Source organism: Peromyscus eremicus, chromosome 7 (genome assembly GCF_949786415.1).
Source record: "Peromyscus eremicus chromosome 7, PerEre_H2_v1, whole genome shotgun sequence".
NCBI classification, from domain to species: Eukaryota; Metazoa; Chordata; class Mammalia; order Rodentia; family Cricetidae; genus Peromyscus; species Peromyscus eremicus.
In genome coordinates, this window is record NC_081422.1 from 46,297,734 (window position 1) to 46,317,724 (window position 19,991).

The 19,991-nt window shown below is 40.7% G+C and overlaps 1 protein-coding gene across 1 annotated transcript in view; it reads left to right on the top strand.

Moving 5' to 3' along the window:
* Positions 1 to 19,991, top strand: part of Arhgap20 (Rho GTPase activating protein 20) — an 85,798-nt gene that overhangs the window by 19,475 nt on the left and 46,332 nt on the right. The gene's annotated exons all lie outside the window — the stretch shown is intronic.

A 19,991-nucleotide genomic window follows, 5' to 3' on the forward strand; every position in this document is an offset into this window, starting at 1 on the left:
TTCATTTTTTAAAATTTTAACTGAGACATTTTTTCTGTTCAAAGGGCAGCTATGATGACTTTCAGCCTAGCTGTAAACCCTGTGTAAAGAGAATCTTTATTTAAAGGGAGAGTTTAACTGGAACCTTCCTGCTTTTACAAGTGATGTGCTAATTTAACAAAGCATCTAGTGGTCACAACAGGTTTTTGTGAAAAAGATAAATTTCCAATCCTATTTAATGAAATATTCAAAATATTTAAGTCATTCTTTTCTCAGTTCTCAAACTAAGTTGTTTCTGACCTGTGCCCTAAATGCAGACACTGTAATCATTGGGTTAGTCAAGCAAGATAAACTACTTTTATTCAATAGGCTCCTAATCAAAATTTAATTAGGAAGGTGCTATTCAAAATAAACATGCAGTAAAGTACTTCAGTGGCCTACGAAAGTGTCTTTAGACATTTGCTTTAGCACACTTCTGTGTTAGTGTGGGTAAAAGAAAGTGGCCTCGTCTTCACAGTGTGATCCTGGGACCTGGAAGCACAGGAGGAGGAGGTGAATACAGAGAGGAATGAAATTATCAGGACAGCGTTCTCTAGTTCTCTGCCTACAAAGATAACTTTTTACAGGGTTTTCAGTGAAATCTATACTGGACACTTGTGGGTCCCAAGTGTAGTAGGGGTTCTCAGCTAAAAGAAGCTTTGAGTTCAGGGTCAGTGGATAGACATACTCTTCAAGCCCAGGCAGGCATTTATAATAGCATTGATGCAAGGTCCTGACACTTAGAAAAATATTCTGTTCCCTGATGGTACTAGCCTCTAGAGGGCGCTTTGGAATAGTGTGGAGGGTTGGATTTCCTGAGAAAATGCAGAGGGCCCCAAGCACACATGGCAAAGACAGAGGGCATCCAGCGAAGTCTGACCTAGTGCTGGTGTCCCGATTGAGTGTCCCACATAAGTGTGTTTATGAAGAGAAAAATTGTGTGTGTTGTTCATACCTAAAACCTGAATGTTTTATATGGAAACATGGTGTTTTTATGTACTCAGATACTACATTTTCCAGAAATGTAGCTGTGTTGTACAGCAGGAGATAATTACACTTTGTACACTTTTGAACCATTTAAAAAAAAAATCACTTGGTAGTACCACCATGTTTGGGGGTATTGGTTTCATTAGAGAGTTGCTTATCCTATTATTCTTAAATTTAAATATATACATGGTAAGTAGATGTAAACATTTGAACACTTTGTTGTGTTTAGTCATACCTGGATATGTCCATACTGAAGCACATAATTTATTAATGGCACTCTTGTCTTCCTTTTAATTTTTTATTTTTTTGTTTCTTTTTATTTATTTTATATACCAACCACAGTTTCCCTTCCCTCCTCTCCTCCCATTCCTTCCCCCCACCTCCCTTCTTATACACACCCCCATCACTCCTCCTTCCTCTCCACTTCAGATGGGGTAAGGTCTCCCTTGGGAATCCACAAAGCATGGCATATCAAGTTGAGGCAGGACTAAGCTCCTCCCTGCTGCATCAAGGCTGGACAAGGCATCCCTCCATAGGGAATAGGTTCCAAAGAGACAGTTCATGCATCAGGGTCAGGTCCTGGTCCCACTGCTAGGGGCCCCACAAAAGACCAAGCTGCACAACTGTCATCCAGATGCAGAGAGCCTAGGTCGGTCCCATGCCGGCTCCCTAGCTGTTCATCCAGTCTCTGAGTTCCCACAAGCTCAGTCAGCTGTCTCTGTGGGTTTTCCAGTCATGATCTTGATGCCCCTTGCTCATACAATCCCTCCTCCCTCTCTTCAGCTGGACTCCTGGAGCTCAGCCCAGTGCTTGGCTGAGGATCTCTGCATCTGCTTCCATCAGGTACTGGATGAAGGTTCTATGATGACAATTAGGGTAGTCACCAATCTGACTACAGGGAAAGGACAGTTCAGGCACCTTCTCCACTATTGCTAGGAGTCTTCCTTTCTATTGTTATTAAGGTCCTGATTAATATTTTTCAATTATGTTTACATGTCATTTTACAATATAGAAGAAATTAAAATAAATGTGTGTTTATATAAAATAGATGATTCATATAATAAAGGGGAAATAAGCAGGTAAATGACAGCTCATAAGCCACATCTGCGCTGAGGAAAATAAGTTAGGGTTTTGTTGTTGTTGGTTTGTTTTCAGAAAGATCCTGTTTCTTTAAGAAAACAGATACAGTCTAATTGGACTTTTCTTCCCAAAACAGGAGGCATGCCACCAGGGCCCAGTTGCACCATATTACTTGAGCTTCCTAGAGTCAGCTGTAGCTACCAAGAGGTACTCTCACTGACAGACAGCCCAGAGCCAAGAGGATAGAAATGCAACCAGGTATTAGATCTAGCGTGCAGGAAGAGAGGGCTGGAGCAGAGCAGCCAGTGGAGTCACAAGCGGGATGTGGCGCAGGAGCCTGACTCAGGCAGGAGGTCTTCCCCGAGAGGGAGATGCGCCTCCCTGACCCCTGGTCTAGGATCACTGGAGCGTGCTATGGGTCGTGAGGCAGTTGACGGGTTTGACAACAGTAAGCCCAGGCAGACAGGCCTTCTCTGCCCACTCCGGCCTCTGAGGAAGCTCTGTGCACGGAAAGGACAGTCCCCGAAGCCTCGGAAACAATGAGGGACCTCCATCGGGTGGTTGAGGCAGAAGCAGACTTAGTCCCAGAAGCCCTTCTCATCAGGAAGGACACATCAACTTCATGTGTCTGAATTACTCAGGCTAGAAGCCATCTTCCCCACCTCCCCCATCTTCCAACCTGTGGGTTCTGACAGGAAAGATGAGCCAAGGGCAGGGAGGGACCTTCTCATTCCAATGGAGGCATTTTATTGCTTATTTTTATCATTTCATTATTATTACTTTATTTTAATTACTCTGTTGTGTTTTTAAACTTGTTTTCACCAGAAAGAACTTAGAATTGTCCTTTCTCTATACTTACTCAAAAATGTTTCCTCATATATTTTATGATACATTATATATTATACCTATATTATATATGTTTCATCTCATTATCACTCACTCTTCCCCATTTTTCTCATTGCCAATTCACTTGACGAGCTCACTATTAATCGTCTAAATTCTAAAATAAATACTATAAATTGCATTTTCCCTGAGCAGTACCAGTGTCCCACTGCTGCTGTCTTTGAACCTTGTTGGAGACACAAGAGAAGTACACAAGTGTCTCCTACTACACGTCAACTCTGTCAGATGGGCTGCCATTTCGAAGGTCTTCTTCCTGAACAGCAGTAACAACAGCAGACAAATTAAAAGAGGAAATGGAGAAGGATAAGAAATCCCAAAGATACTCCTCCCAACAGATACACAAAACCCAACCAATAAACACACACAAATGAGACAATAATCTACAATGACACCTACACAGACCTACTACTTCTAAACACCAAAAACTAAAGATACATAACTGGAGTCTCAGGAGTTCAGAGTTCTACTTTTAAGAAGGATTGATGACTGTAGAAGGGACTCAGGTAGATAGATATATGAAATCGAATCAGGACCTAGACAAGAAGTTACCACAGAGGATGATGAACTGGTCTGTGAGGAGAAATTCAAAAACATTGAGGAAAATTCAGAAAGGAAATTGAGACTCAGAAAAGAATCTGTGTAAACAAATTCTGGAAATGAAAGAATCATAAAATAAAAAACTCAATGGAAAGCATCATTCAGAAACCAAGAAGCGTGGCCCTGCTGCAACCAGGGTCTGTGTTGATGTCAAAGGCTCCTGTTACCATCAAAGGACACATGGAGGCCCGAAGTCTTGGGCCATGTTGGTGTCTTGAGGGCCACGCTGCTGCTGGGACCTTGCTGAACTCAGTGGTCTGCACTGCCACCTGGGGCAATGGTGACATCCAGACGCGGCTGCTGCCAAGGACCATGTCTGGGTCTGTGGTCCTATGTGACTGGGGTCGGTCTGTGTTGAAGTCACATGGCAGCCCAGAGTTGGGGCTGCAACCTGTGGCCTATGTTAGTGTCCAGGAGCCATGCTGCCACCAGAGCCATCCTGATCTGTTGTCCAGGCCGAGCTCCTGATGAGGGCCATGAGGGTCAAGTCTGGGTCTGTAGACCAGCTGCAGCTGGTGTCTTTGTTGATGTCTGTGGCCCATGTCACCTCAGAGGGCCAAAGGAACCATGCGTGATGAAATCAGAGGGTCATGCTAAGTCAGCCCCATCCTTTGCTGGCCCTGGGGAAGCTGACTTTGCCTCTGCACTGCAGCAAGAGAGCTGGCCCCTACACTCTGGAGAGATGGCCCCACCCCTCACCACAGGTGAGGGAGAATTGACCCTAATGGTGTGGGTGTAGGGGAGCTGCCTCTGCCCCCTCGCCTGAGGTGGGTAGCCCCAGTGGCCGGAACTGACCAGCTCAGCTACCAGGCCCACAGCCAGGTCTTGGGTTGGCCAATCCTAACATCTACCCCACATAGCACCTGCTGGAGCTCATGAAGGGACTGGTCCTGTGGAATGATACCCACAGGATCTCCATGACTTGGGGCAGCTACAGGATATCCCAGAGAAGTTTCAGTGAGGATCCAGTGATGAACCTATACCAGAAACCAGAGGCTTCGAACCAGACTAGTGACTCATTGCAATGAACATTTGTTAGTAAAGCTGATTGGACAAAAGGGTACACTGTATGGCACACCTGTGCCAATGCCACCAGGATGTGAAAAGGTGTTGGAGAGGTGGGAAAGGAGAAGCGAAGAGGGTTTTTTGGTTTGGTTTGTTCTTGTTTTTGTTTGTTTGCTTACTTGCTTTTTTTGTTTTGGTTTGGCTTGACATTTTAAAACTTTCTTTTGGGGGATGCTGCAGAGGTGAGGGGAAGATATGAGGGGACTGGGAGGTGAGCGGAATTGGGGTACATGATGTGAAATTCCCAAAGAATCAATAAAGAGATTATGTTAAAAAAAAAAAAAAACAGAAACCAAGAAGAACAGATTTCAGGGTGGAGAATAAGGTCAAGGCAACAATCCACTCTAAGATATGTGAAGACAAAAGCTGATGAACATGACCAGGTTTCCAATACCTCTGGAGCAGGTTCAAGAGAACAAACCTAATAACTCATAGAGTAGAAGAAAAACTTGAAATAACATCTAGAGACATGAAACAGTTTATTCAATGAAATTTTAGCAGAAAATTTCCCAAACCTAGAAGGGAAAAAAAATGGATATCCAAACACAAGAGGGATTTTGAACCCACATAAGGCACAAGTAGAGAAGAATCTCTCTACCATGAATCATGATCAAAACCTCACAAACACAAAGCAGAGGAACAACAATTAAAAGCTGTAAAGAAAAAAATGCCAAGTCACATTCAAAGGCAGAAATGGCACGTAACAAACATCTCTTGTCAGAATTCTCGATCATCAGGAAAGCATTATTTCAAGCCCTGAAAGTAAGTGACGGTCAACAAAGATCTCTATATGCAGCAAGGTTGCCACTTAAAATTGAGAAGAAATACGAATGTAACAGAAGGTAAATACAAATTAAGGTAATTCGTCACAGCCAAACCAATACTGCAGAAACTACTTAAAGCAATATTACACACAGAAGAAAAAAGCAGTTTTAGCCGCAAGAGCATGGCAAAACATAATTTCATGAGAAGAATAACAAAGGAGAACCAGGAAGGAGTCATCCTGTTGGACACAGTGAGCCAGAAAACTCTTGGTACTAGCAGTAAGGAAGAAGAAAGCTATTGCTTATCCAATCAGAAATCAAACAAAAACTAGGAAATAACAGAGCCTTCTCAGTAATCACCTTGAGTGCAAATAGCCTTCACTTATCAGTTAAAAGACAAACACAAACTGATTAGATTATAAAAACAAGATCCAACTGTCTCTTGTCTCCGAAAAAAGACACCTCACTGATAGCCATCGAAAAACTGGGAGTCAAAGGATGAAAGTCAGTCTACCAAGTACATTATACGACCAGTGTAGCAACTGTTCTGGTTGATGAAGTAGGCTCCTAACTACCATGAACTGAATAGTGAGGAAGGCCACTACATTTTAGTAAAGGAAACAAGTCAAGAGTGCATATGAGCAACTTTTAATATTTTTTACATCACATGTCAGCACTCCCAATTTTATAAAAGAAACACAGAAAGGCATGAGAGTTCAGATAGGCCCCAGTACCCAGTTCAGTGAGAACTCCAGTACCCAACATTCATCTTTACATCAGTCTTCCAAACTAAGAGCACAGATGCTCCAGTGCTAACATGCCATAGATGGACTGGATTGCACACATGTCTAGAGAATATTCCCTTAACAATTAGAGGGATACACATTCTTGCCAGTGGCCCATGGAGCCTTCTCTAAAAGAGTTACATTAAAGACCACAAAAGCAATCTTTAACAAATACAAAAAACTTAAAATAATTCCTTGTATTTTATCAGAACATCATAGAGTAAAACAACCAATCTGCAGTAAGCAAAAACCACAAAAATTGCACAAATCTTTGGAGACTAAACAGACTAAACAGTATACTTTTGAGCAAAGAATGAGTCATTGAAGAAATCTTGGAAGAAATTTTAAAACTTCTGAAAGCAGATGAAAATGATAGCACAGCCTATCAGAACTTCTGGTATACAGCCAGGAAAGTTCCAGAAAGAACGTGCATAGCCACAGGTGTTCACCTAAAAAAAAAAGCTGTGGAGACAAGAAGCCAAACACAAGTGTGGTAGATGGAAAGAAATAAAGGTTAAGGCCAAGAGGGGTATTTTGAAAGACACTGGCCGGTCAGGTTGTGTCCATAGTCAGGAAACAGAGAGCTGTGAACTCACTTCCTCCTCTTTATTCTGTCTTGCTGTTGGAATGAGTCTCCCCAGCTAACACTTTCTGTTCTTCAGAAAGGATCAGATGTATCTGTTCCTGGTGCAGTGTGCTGTTTCTTGTGGCATAATCTGGGGGGTCCTTAGAAGCTTTTATTAAGCCTTCCATGTTGTAGTGGGCTTTGACAGGTTGAACTTGTTTATTTTTGTTCTCATAGAATGGCACATGCCCATGGTTCCTTCATCCCCGCTTGACTTAATTTGTTCATTGCAGTTATGACTCGGTTTTAGGTATCCCTTGGGCACCAGCAGCTCACTGCCTCCTTGGTGGATGTTGAGTTACTCCTCCTTGTCCTGTCCACGAGGACAGCAGTCTGTCCTAGCATGCCCTTGCTGTGTTAGATGGCATGCTTCTCTACCTTGTAAAGCCGAAAGCCAAAGTTCTCCCCAGTACTCTTGGCATTTTATGATTGATTTTCCTTGACAACTATGAACAAAATAGAAGGAAGCAAGGGAAAAAAAGTAGTTGCCACTATTGAGAGGCTTTACATTACAGATTTAAAATAGGTGAACTCTTGGGCTACTTTTGTGGACTTGAACTCTGACTCTTATGGTCTGTGAGAACTTCGGCAAGCTATTCCTCCTCGTTGGGCCTTACTTTCCTTATCTGTAAAATGAGATAACCTATTAAAATAGCTATTATAATATATTTTATATATTATAGTTGCAACATAAGCTTTTGTTAAATACTATATATAGATAGATTTTATATATATATATATATATATATATTTATATATATATATATATATATATAAAATCTCAATATGTATATAAACCTGTTTACTCCCCAGCCATCGAGTGCCTTAGTGTCTGAGTGATATAGATGTAGATCTTGTCTTTCCAATTTGACTGAGTGACAGGACCATATTTTCTACTCTTCAAAATCTGTATGTTTAGTGCATAAACATTAGTTGGATTAAATACATAATTCCTTTCTTGCCTATCTGAGTAGGAGCCCATGACTGTCTGTAGACAGTGTAGAATGGACAGTACTAGAAAGAACCCTGGAAGGAAGGACAGTTCTTGAATAATAAAATATAAGTTGAATTAATGCTTGTCTATTTGTTATGTCCTCTCACCAGAACCCACATGAATAAGGGTCCCAAACAGCAAGGTGTCAAGTGGGAGGACCAGGGATGAGAAAATAAAGAAGTCAGAATGCTGGGACCAGGAGATCTTACATAAACCATCAGCTAATGCCAAGCCAGGTTATTAGGAAGTACAGCATCTTATATACCATTTCTAGTGGTAAAGTGGGCCAAGGTCAGCAGAAAGACAAACAATGTAGGCAAAGAGAACACAGGTTCTCAGGCACAGCTGCCTTAGGACTGATAGCCATAGCCCTTCAGGGGAGAAACCAGGGGTTCCCAGGACCTAAAATCTTAACCCTTCAAGGCCTTGGCCCCAGTTCCAGACCAGATCTTGCCAAGTCTGCTCCTAGGCAAGGACACAGAACTAGCATTCCCTCTGTCCTTTCATCAAGGCCTCTGAGAAAGCCTTGGAATCTGTTGGCTCCCAACAGGCCTCTGTGTTAGGGACCAATGCCATTGGTTTTCCTGTTCATCATTCCTACGTTAAGAAGACACAGCTCATAGATTCTGATGCCATGCCTCTCTTAACCTTGGTAGAATTACCTGTTCTTGCTGTGCCTCAGAGCTTCTCCTTATCACTTATATAGAAGGATTGAAGGTTTCTCTGTGTTGCCAAATGTAGCGGTGTGCACCTTTGATCTCAGCACTCAAGCGGCAGAGACAGGAACGTCTCTATGAGTTGAGGCCACCCTGGTCTGCATTGTGTGCTCTAGAGCAGTAAAGGCTGTATAGTGAGACCCTGTCTCAAACTCTCTCTCTCTCACTCACTCTCATATGTGTGTGCATGATGTATGCACGTGTATATGGGTGCGCACACCTGTGCATGCAAGCAGAGCTCTGAAGAGGACACAGAGTGTCCAGCCCTATTGCTCTCAACCTTTTTCCCTTGAGACAGGCATGGTCTCTCACTGGAACTGGAACTGATCTGATAGCCACAAGCCCCAGTGACCTACCTATCTCTGCCCCACACTCCTGCTCCCTGCAGCACTGTGGTAACAGGCACATGTATGTGACCTTACCTCATTAAAGTTGTACAAGTCCAAATGATTGGCTGGGGAGGTAGCCCAGTGGTAAAGGGCCTACCTTGCAAGCTGTGTTCAGCACCATACACTTGGAATCCTAGCTTTGGGGAGGTGGAAACAAAAAGGGTCTCTGGGGCTTGCTGGCCTGCTAGCTGAGTGGGCTAGCTCTGGGTTCTGTGAGGAGCCTTATCTCATGAAGTAAGGTAGGCGAAGAACAACTGAGAAAGATAGCCAGCATCCACCTCTGACCTCCATGTACATGCATGCGGACATGTGCACACATGTGTACACACCATCTCTCTCTCAGTTAACTCATTGACATACAGGCATACAGACTAGAAATGGCTTGTGTGGTTCTTGCATCTCTCTCATTTTATAGGTAACCCTTTTTTAACTTAGCTTTTAAATTCCATGAAAACATGTTTCATCTACATGTATAAAATTGTTTTTATTTAACCTCTTTCCTTTAATGCTTTTGGACACCTCAAAATATCTGAGTGTGCGTCATACTAGTGAGAAATAAGTAGTAATCTCTTTCAAGGAAAAGGTTGAGTATTTATGTCTGTGGGATCTCTGGTCTGCTTTTGTCAGCCAGTTCCTACAGTGCCACCACCAGAGTGACTTCTGCCTCCAGGTGGTCACAGGCTTGTCTGATTTCTTGATTGCATCTGAATTGAACTGTGTAACCAGTGCATTTTAGCAGAAAGTAGTGTTGCCACCGAAATGAGGTTATAAAGACTGACCTCCACTCTCAATTGCTCTCAGACTCTGACCACTTGGTTTGGAGGCAGGCGAGGAAAGCCACACAGTATCAGTGCTGTGGGGAGACCCCCAAGGAAAGAAGCCACCTCCTCTTTCTGACTGAGAGTATAGGGAAACACTACTGTTTCTTCCAAAAACGTTCAGTGGGATTTATCAGTGATGTTATTTAAGGGTTGTGTTTTCTTGTCTGGAAACATCTTGAATTATTATGCTAATTTCTTGAATAGTTAATCGTTCTTTTCCTGAGTTGGTTTTGGTAATTTGTGCCTTTCAAGGGATATGTCTGTTTCACCCTTGTCACCAATTTAATCATAATATTTTGTTTTTGAAGCAAAATATGCCTTAATGTTTCTAGAATGTGCAAGAACTGCAGCTATGCCCTTTTCATTCCTCATATGGATAATCTCCAGTGCTCTTGATTTATGTTTTCTAAGAACCAAGCTTTAGCTTTGCTGCTCTTCTCTGCTGGGTTCTTTGGGCTTCCTTGCTTTTTTTGTTGTTGTTGTTTGTTTTTCTTATGATTTAAGTAGCTGTGTATAATCAAGCACACATACCTGCAATGTGATGAATTTTAATTTACTACACAAACATAAAGCCAACAGGACAGTCAGATAATGAACATGACCTCCAAAGGCTGGGTGTGTGCCTTTGTACCCGTCCTTATGATTCCTGCACGCACACTTAGATAGTCAGGGATCGGTGTGATGTCACAGTTTTGTTTCTATTTTTGAGATTTTGATAAAAATACTGTACTACTTTTTACTGCTGAGCAATATTGGAGTCAGAGTTTACCATCACTTATGGCTTTTTTGTGTGTGTCAAGATCAGTTTTTTTTATTTTTTTAATTAAAAATGGTTTTACTCATTTTACATACCAACCACATATTCTCCTCTCATCCCTCCTCCCACTCACCCCCAGCCTCTCCCATGACCCACTCCCATCCCCTCCTCTAAAAGGGTAAGGCCTCCCATGGGGAGTCAGCAAAGCCTGGTACATTCAGTTGAGGTAGGACAAAACCCCTCCCCACTGCATCAAGGCATCCAGATCGTGATGGGAAAATCTACAGAGACAACTGAACCCAGCTCATAGGAAATCACAAACTTTAGACCGACCAGCTGTGGAACCTGCATGGGACCGGACTAGACCCTCTGCATACTTGAGACAGTTGTGTAGCTGGGTCTGTTTGAGGAGCACCTGGCAGTGGGATCAGGATCTATCCTTGGTGCCTGAGCCTTCTGGAGCCCACTTATGTCTTTTTAACTTGCTGGTAGACAGTTAGAGGTATTTCTAGTGTGTACCAATTAAAGTTGCTCGAGGCCAGCCTGGGCTACAGAGCGAGACCAGGAAAGGCGCAAAGCTACACAGAGAAACCCTGTCTCGAAAAACCAAAAAAAAGAAAAGAAACTGTCAATTTATTTTCCAAAGTGGGTATGCTTAGGCCTGCAAAATGGCTTGGTGGGTAAAGGCACTTGCCACCAAGGCTGATGACATGGGTTCGATCCCTAGAACCCACGTGGTAGAAAGAGAGAACTAACTCCAGAAAGTTGTCCTCTGACCTCCACTTGCTTCCCATGGCGTGAACATATTCCTAAGGATACACATGTGCACGTGCACACACACACACACACACACACACACACACACACACACACTCAAAAAAAAAGAACAAATAAGCATAGTGGCTGTGCCATTTTATGTCCCCAATAGCCAGGTGTCAGCATGGTCCTTGTCATTGTCAACACTCAGCACTGGGGATGGTCAAGCTTTTTAATATCGAGCAGTCCTGTGTGTTACATCATTTTATCTCTTAGTTTTTATTTCTCTGGTTATTAATGGTATTGAGCATTCTTTCATCAGCTTATTTAATATCTGTATCATCCTTGGTAGAATGCTGGTTACATATCTTGATTTGGGTTTTCATTGAATTGTTTGGATTATTGCTGAGTTTTAAGTGTTATTTTTATGTTCCAAATCTGTACCATCCGGTAAAATAGCCACTACTAACAATATAATGAACTGAAATACCATAGACTCAGTTTCCCACTCATGCCAGCCATATCTTAAGACCTCATTGAGATGTGAACAGTCACTACCAATGATACAATGCTCATAGACTATTCTCATAATCCCCACGCAGTTCCCTATATGCCAGTCTTTTGCATGGCCTGTGCTTTGTGAATTTTTTCTACAAGTGTAGAGCTGGTTATTTTTTCACTTGTGACAACATCCTTCAAAGAGTCAGATATTAAATTTTAATGAAGTCCTGCTTACTGCTTGTTTCTTTTTACACCTTTATGCTATGTTCTGTCATTTCTTTCTGCATTTCTTGTGCATTATTTTAGAAAAGTTTACAGTTAGGACTATGGTCCACTTTGGATCATTTTTATGTATCATATGAAATGAGGGTCAATATTTTAATCTATTATATATGATAATCCAGTTACTTCCACCACACTTTTTAAGAAAGTACCCTATTCAGTTTCCTTCTGTCTTGGTCACAAGGTCATTTGCTGTGTCCAGGACATGCCCCCTTCTGTACTCAGGACTACTCATGCCAATATCACACTGTCCCATTAATAAGAGCTTTGAGACATTTTCAAGAGCAGGTGTGCAAGTACCCTGTCTTCAGGTCACATTTGCATATCAAATGACTCTAAGAAGTGAAATTCACTAATTTGCAAACTCCATTCATTGTCTTTAAAGGGTATTTTCAGTTAAATTCTGAACATGAATTTCCTGTTGTACTGCTGATTTTTGTCCCAGTGTTTTCCTCCTTATGTCTTGGATAAACATGTGTTTTTCATTAATTATATAAAAAATGAGTTTAGGGTTATGTTTGTGCACCTGGTCACTGAAATACACTAATTCTTTTTGGACTTAGGAATTATCTGCTTTTTATTAAAAGAAAAATAGATGAAGACAGGAAAGCAATATGAATGTCAGCTCTGTTTCTTGAGGTCCAGCAAACTCTGAGAGGGGTGACTTTGTAGTGGAATGCCCTGACATATCTGTGTTGAAACTATGCACACTTCTGACCTGCACATCAAAGTGTGGCATCGAGAATCTCCAGTATAAAAACTGTTCTGTGGATGATATAGTATAATTTTACATTGTATCACTTCAGGGCTCACATTAATTTCAGGTTGTCTCACCTGGCCAAGGGGACTTCATATGTTTTATTAAGATTTTTTTTCCTCCTTTGTAATTATCAATCTCCAAGTTGATATTACAACATGTACCAAGTTTCATGTTAATGGGGCAAGAGTTTGAATTGCACATGATTTTCACTGTCACTAACTCAACTTCCTGTGCCTTTGTTATGTGCCCAGTTCTGTAAGTACATTTCTTTATTTTAACCTCAGTAGACAATAAATGCGCTTTAATTATCCTAATCTGTTAAAGAAAGCATTAGACTCAGTTTAAAGATTAAAGTGCACAACGTAGTAAATGACAGAGTCAGGATTTAAATTCTAACTCAAATCCCACACTATTAATATATGTTGTGCTGGATAGTTTTATGTCAACTCGACACAACCTAGAGTCATCTGAGAGGAAGGAATCTCAATTGAGAAAATGCCTCCATAAGATCAGACTATAAGCAAGTCTGCAGGGCATTTTCTTAGTGATCAATGGAAAAGGGTCCAGCCCGTTATGAGAGGGGCCATCCCTGGTCTAGTGGTCCTGAGTTCTATAAGAAAGCAGGCTGTGCAAGCCATGGGAAGCAAGCCAGTAAGCAGCACCTCTCCATGGCTTCTGCATCAGCTCCTGCCTCTAGGTTCCTTCCCTGTTTGAGTTCCTGTCCTGACTTTCTTCAGTGATGGACTATGGTGTGGAAGTATAAGCCAAATAAACCCTTTCCTCCCCAACTTGCTTTTGGTCATGGTTTTTCATCACAGCAATAGTGACCCTAGGACAGTTGTGGTCATAGAAAAGAACATCAAACTTTCTGCCTAGTGTGCAAAGAGCCCAGGAACACAAGGGTATTGATATCTATCTTTTTAACTGGAAAGATTTTCTAAGTATCTATTTAAGATTTCTTCACAGCCCTTTCATTTTATGAAGGAAGAATCTAAGGGTGAGAGACTGAATGCTTTTATGTCATATGTAGACATAAGAGAGTAGATGGCAAAGAGACCAGTGTGATCAAGCACAAGACATTCAGATAGTAAATAGTAATAGTTTTTGTTTTCTAGGTCACTGAAAATGTGGGTAAACTCTTACAGTTCCAAGAACTGGGGGGAGGTCAGGATGTTTGTCCTGAAAGATTGCACTCCTGGAAATAACAGCCCCACCCCATCTTTGTGTAGAGCTCATGAAAGGCTACTGCAGGTGGGCTTGATAAGTGGGCTCCCCACCACTGAGATCTAATGAGAACAGCATGAAGAAAAGGCTGACCTGCTAGCACCCATCCTCAGATTGAGCCTGGAGACCCTTTGAAAAGCTGACCAAAGAGCACTTCATCCTTCCTTTTAGTCCTTGACTTGATGTGCTTGTACTTTTGTTGTTGTTATGGTCTGTCTCTAAGTCGTGGTAGTGCTGCTCTCTTCTGACTTCTCAGTAACTGGGAAGTACTGTACTCTATGAACAACAATATGGAGTAGTGATCATCCAGAGAGTGGTCTCTTCATCAGGAGCATCATCAGCATCACCTGGCAGCTCAGTACCATGGTAGGGCCCTGCCCCATTCTGAATCAAAACTATCCAGAACAGTAAATACTTGGTGTTTTAACAAGCTCTCTCTCTGGTTCTGATGCAGATAAAAAATTGACAGCCACTGTCCTAAGTCATTACTTAGATGAAGCCTTCCCTGGGAGTAACTACGTCTTGGCCAGGTGGATTGGCCCAGGAAATGAGATACAGAGTTACACTGGCATACTAAAATCTTTGAAAAAAATAGAAACAAAAGGAAACTTTCTATATGTATTGTCCTCAAATTTCTTTTTCCTAATTCAAGTTGAGTTTTTTCTGTCTGAAATTCTTGAAAACAAAACTATTTTAGGTTTTTCAGATTATAAAAATTATAGAGTTGAAACTTTGAAATAATCAGATGTTTGAGGATGGGCCACAACTCTAAATATGAAATTCATTTCTATTTCATACACACCTTGTATATATCAGCCTGAAGACAATTGGATAATGGCTTTAGTACTCCTGAACTCTACTGCTGTCTGTCATAAGAGGTCAGCTTGAAATTTCCCATTTTGATATCACTTTGGAACTCAAAAATACAAGAATATTTTAGATACAAGAATATTTTGGAGCTGGGCAGCGGTGGCACATGCCTTTAATCCCAGCACTTGGGAGGCAGAGCTAGGCGGATCTCTGTGAGTTTGAGGCAAGCCTGGGCTACAGAGCGAGATCCAGGACAGACACCAAAAACTACGGAGAAACCCTGTCTCAAAAAACCAAGAGAGAGAGAGAGAGAGACAGAGAGAGAGACAGAGACAGAGACAGACAGAATATTTCAGATTTCAGATTTTTTGATTAGGTCTGTATAACCTATATTGTATTCTGTGCCTTCATATACTACGAGTGCTAGAAGGACATTTTTATTTGACCCATTCATCCTCTAAAACAATGCCTAGCAGTTGTTCATTTACTTAACAAAGATTTTAGTGACAATTATGTACCTGGTGCTTTTTCAGATGTTTGGGTATATAACTGTAAGATTTCTGCTTTCGTGGATTTTACATTCCAGTAGGGGAAGTGTGAATGACAAAGAGTAAAAGGGTACTAGGATATAAGAAAGTGTTATCTGATAGAAGAAGTTAAAACAGGTCGATTGGAGAGTGAATACATTAGAATAATGGGGGAACATCTCTTATCAGTCATGGTTGCCAGTCCCAAAGAACTCTGTTTGTACAAGACACCAACAGAGTAGATGTCAGAGATAAGCACTCTCACCCACCCTCAGAAATGCATCTTCCATGGCCACTATCTCTGATGATATCTGCCTGCTTCATACAAGACAAGGATATCACACACACACACACACACACACACACACACACACACACATATACACGGGGGGGGGGTGTGTGTGGAGGGAGCATGTTTTATGAGACTATAAGAACATAAACATTCATCATTGTAATTTATTTAGCAAACATTTACTGTGTGTTTCCTATGATCTGTTACTTCTGGGAACATTGTGAATATAGACAAAAATACAAACACAAACCCCTCAATGGCTTCACGGAGCCTACATTAATGTTCCAATCCAAAAATATCTAACCCAGTTATACTGCACATATATAGTTTTCCCAATCCTATTCAGTCCAGATTTCACATCTAATCATTGACTGATAGACTACAATTAAATTTTATTTCCAGGCAACACATAATTCACTTCTGGTGGGAATTTGAACTGATTCAGCCACTATGGAAAATAAGCATGAGCTTCTAAAACAAAACAAAACAAAACAAAAACTAAAAAATATAATGACCATGTAATCTTAGTTACTTTTCTGTTGCCATGCTCTGACACTATGACCAAGGCAACTTATTGGAAAAGGAGTTTATTTGGGGCTTACAATTTTAGAGGGTTAGAGTCCATGACCGTCACTGTAGGGAACATGGCAGCAGGCAGGCATGATGCTGGAGCAATAGCTGAGAGGTCATATTTTAAGACACAACTATGAGGCAGAGAGAGAGGGAGGGAGGGATAGAGAGGGAGGGAGGGAGTAGGAGGGGAATAGCTGGTGAGAGTCTTTGTGGTATTCTCATTCAAACCACCACACCATGCAATCCATCTCTACCGCTCCTGCATATACATCCAGAGTCCTACCAAAAAGATACTTGCACATCCATGTTTGTTGCTATGCTTTTGGCAATAGCTAAGAATGGAACCAGGCTAGGTGTCCATTCAGCAGAGGGATGAATTGGGCAAATGTGCTACACATGTGCTACACAGTGGAATTTTATTCAGTTGTAAAGAAAAGTGAAATCATGACAAAAGCAGGAAAATGGGTGCAGCTGGAAATCATTAATCAAAATAAACCTAACTCAAAGACTACATGTTTTCTTTTATATATGATCCTAGATTTTAATTTCCATCCCCCATTCTGTGTGTATTGGGGGGGGGGGCGCTGCTTTAGCATTGTGAGCTACACAGTCAGAGAAAGCATCTGATGGCATTGTACTAACATTTTCAGAGCCTGGAAATAAATAAGTCCCACAAGTGTGTTGCTCATTTCTGCCAACATAGGTGCTATGTGTGCTTTTCTGCTGTGTTGGGGAATGCTGTCATCTCTGTAATGAATCACTTTGAAAAATTACCAGTTGAACTGTCAATTTGTACTTTGCCTAGCTTTGAACCTGTGCTTTTCACAAGTTTTTAACCTAGCTTTTCACACTTTAATATGTATCAGTCATCACTACAGAATTCTACTATTCTCTTATTAACATTTTTTTTAAAGTTGAGTATAATAGAAACTAAATCACCTATTACTTAACATCGTGTGGTCACTGTGGTTAAACTTGATAATTTAAACATGAGGAAGATCATTTTGAGAATGATGATTTTAATATGATGATTCCTCATGACTGATTGTCAAACATAATTCTCAAGTAGTGTGAAATCTGGAGGCTGGAGAAATGGCTGAGTGGTTAAAAGTGCTTCTTGCTGATCAGAGGATCTGAGTTTGGTTTCCAGAGCCCACATTAGGTGGCTCACAACTGCCTGTAACTGCAGCTCCAAGGTATTCATCTGATGCCTCCCTTCCCAGGGCACTGTCACCCACACAAAGACACCCATAAGCATAATTGAAAATAAGAAAACAAGTCATTGCTTAAGGTCTGAAATCATTGCTGATTCCTCTGTGAAGTGTGTGACCTCATGCTTTCCTCTGCTCACCCTTTGTCTTCCCACTTTACCACATAGATGTCCAGAATGACTTTCTGATGCTTCCCTTTCTTACCATGTGGATTATATGTTTTAATGTTATATGGTTTTCATGTCTAATTATAGGAATTTCAATACAGATCGATGATAGTCAACAGTGCCTGGCTGTTTTAAAGTACTGTTTTATTTACTGTTCAGGTGACAGTGAAGTGAAATAGTAAAGATGTAATGAAGTATGTTAAGTTTGGAGAAGGTAAAGGGGCCATTTAAAATTCTAGCCTGTAGGATATGCTATGATGTCATGTCTTCAGGTATTTGTTCCACTGGGCTGCCTTTGTGCCGGTGCCATGCTGACCTTGTCACTATGGCTGTGTACTATATTTTGAAGTTAAATAATGTGATAGTTCTGGCTGAGTGGTTAGGAGTGCTATGACTGTTGCAGAAGATGTGAGTTTGGTTCCCAGTACCCATATCTGTGTTCTTTCCAAATAATATTTCTACAGTCTTTTGTGTTTTCATACAAATTTGATAATGGTTTTTTCTAGTTCTGCTATAAATGTCATTGGAATTTTGATGTACATTGCACTGAGTCTGTATATTACTTTTGTTAGCATGGCCAATATGCACAGTATTAACCCTGGACTATGGAAGGTTTTTCCATCTTCTTCTCTTTCATATTTTAGCACACTGAAGTTTTTCTTGTGAAGGTCTTTCATCTCCTTGGTTAGGTTTATTATGAATGGACTATCTTTTACTAATTTTGTTCTTAGCAGGTTTGCTATTATATATGAATTTTGGTATCCTATAACTTTACTGAAAAGATTTACCTCATCCAAAACTTCTATAGTAAAGGCCATGGGTCTCTTAAGAAAAGAACCGTGTCATCTGCAATTTGTATTCTTTTTATATCTTTCTGTTTCCTCATTGTTCTATGTAAGACATGAGGCACTATATATATTGAATAAGAATCAAATGAGGAGAGATCCTTAACGTAATTTGAGATTTGAAGAAAAATGGTCTCAGTTTTCTCCCATTTAGCTTTTATTATGTTGAGATATATTCTATTTATTCCTAGTTTTTTCATAACTTTTATCATGAAGTAATGCTGAACTTTTTCAAGTACATTTTGTGTCTATAGAGATGACCATGAGATTTATGTCTTTATTAATACTATATATTACATTTTTGAAAATGTTGAGCCAACTGTGCACTCATAGGATAAAAACAAATTGGCTTTATTGTATGATTTTTTTAACTTTTCATTATTCCAGGATAATTTCATACATGAGTCCAATGTCTTTAGATCACATCCTTCCCCAATTCCTCCAACTACTACCAGATCACTCCACCCACATCCCCTTCCCACACTTATGTCTTCCTCTTTCTTTAAAAAAAAAGATTTTTATTCTTTTAAAGTATGTGTATATGTGTATGTCTATGTGTGGGTGTGTGCACAGAAGTGAAATACCCGCTGATGTCAGTGGCGACAGATCCACTGGAGCTAGAATTATAGGCAGTTATGAGTCTCCCAGTATGGTTACTGGGAACCAACAATCTGGCCTCCAACAAGAGGAATTAATGCTCTCAATCAATGAGCGATCTCTCCAAATTCTTCCTTTATTATAGTAACTCATTTAGTGCCATTAGTACTGTCCATATGCACATCAGTATAGGGTGCTGGAGTTGCATGGGTATAAACGTTGTAAATAATTCTATTAAATGATAGCTGAAAACGTCTTATTAGGACACCCCCTAGACTTAGAAACTTCTGTTGTATGTTTCTAATTTTTTTTTTTTTATGTTTCTAATTTTTTTTTTTTTTTTTTGGTTTTTCGAGACAGGGTTTCTCTGTGTAGCTTTGCGCCTTTCCTGGAACTCGCTTTGTAGACCAAGCTGGCCTCGAACTCACAGAGATCCGCCTGGCTCTGCCTCCCGAGTGCTGGGATTAAAGGCGTGCACCACCACCGCCTGGTTTGATAACTTTTTAATATTTTCCCCAAAATTGTTAACAGTGACCTTGTAAAATCATCAGTGAATAAAAATTTGGTGATAACAATTGGAGTAATTGATTCATATAGGCCCATCAGAATCATTTTTTTCAAGGTCACTAGAGACGGCCATAGTACTTGGTCTAGTAGTTAAATTATCATCAGCTGGGAATTCCCTAGTCTCCTCCACTCTTGGTTTGACTTCTGATTACTTTGTTAACATTGCCTCCCTTTCCTGAATTTTAAGTTAGTGAACCCCAAAGCTCAAATACTCAAGCCTTCTCTCCTTCTCTCCTCACTTCTATATGAACCAATATATTTCTGTAGCTTTAAAATATCCATTCTGATAACTAATTTAACATGTCAAAAGCCAGATTCCTTAAATCTACCTCCACTGAGCTGCTGATGCAAAAATCTTGATTTATCATCAAATCTTCT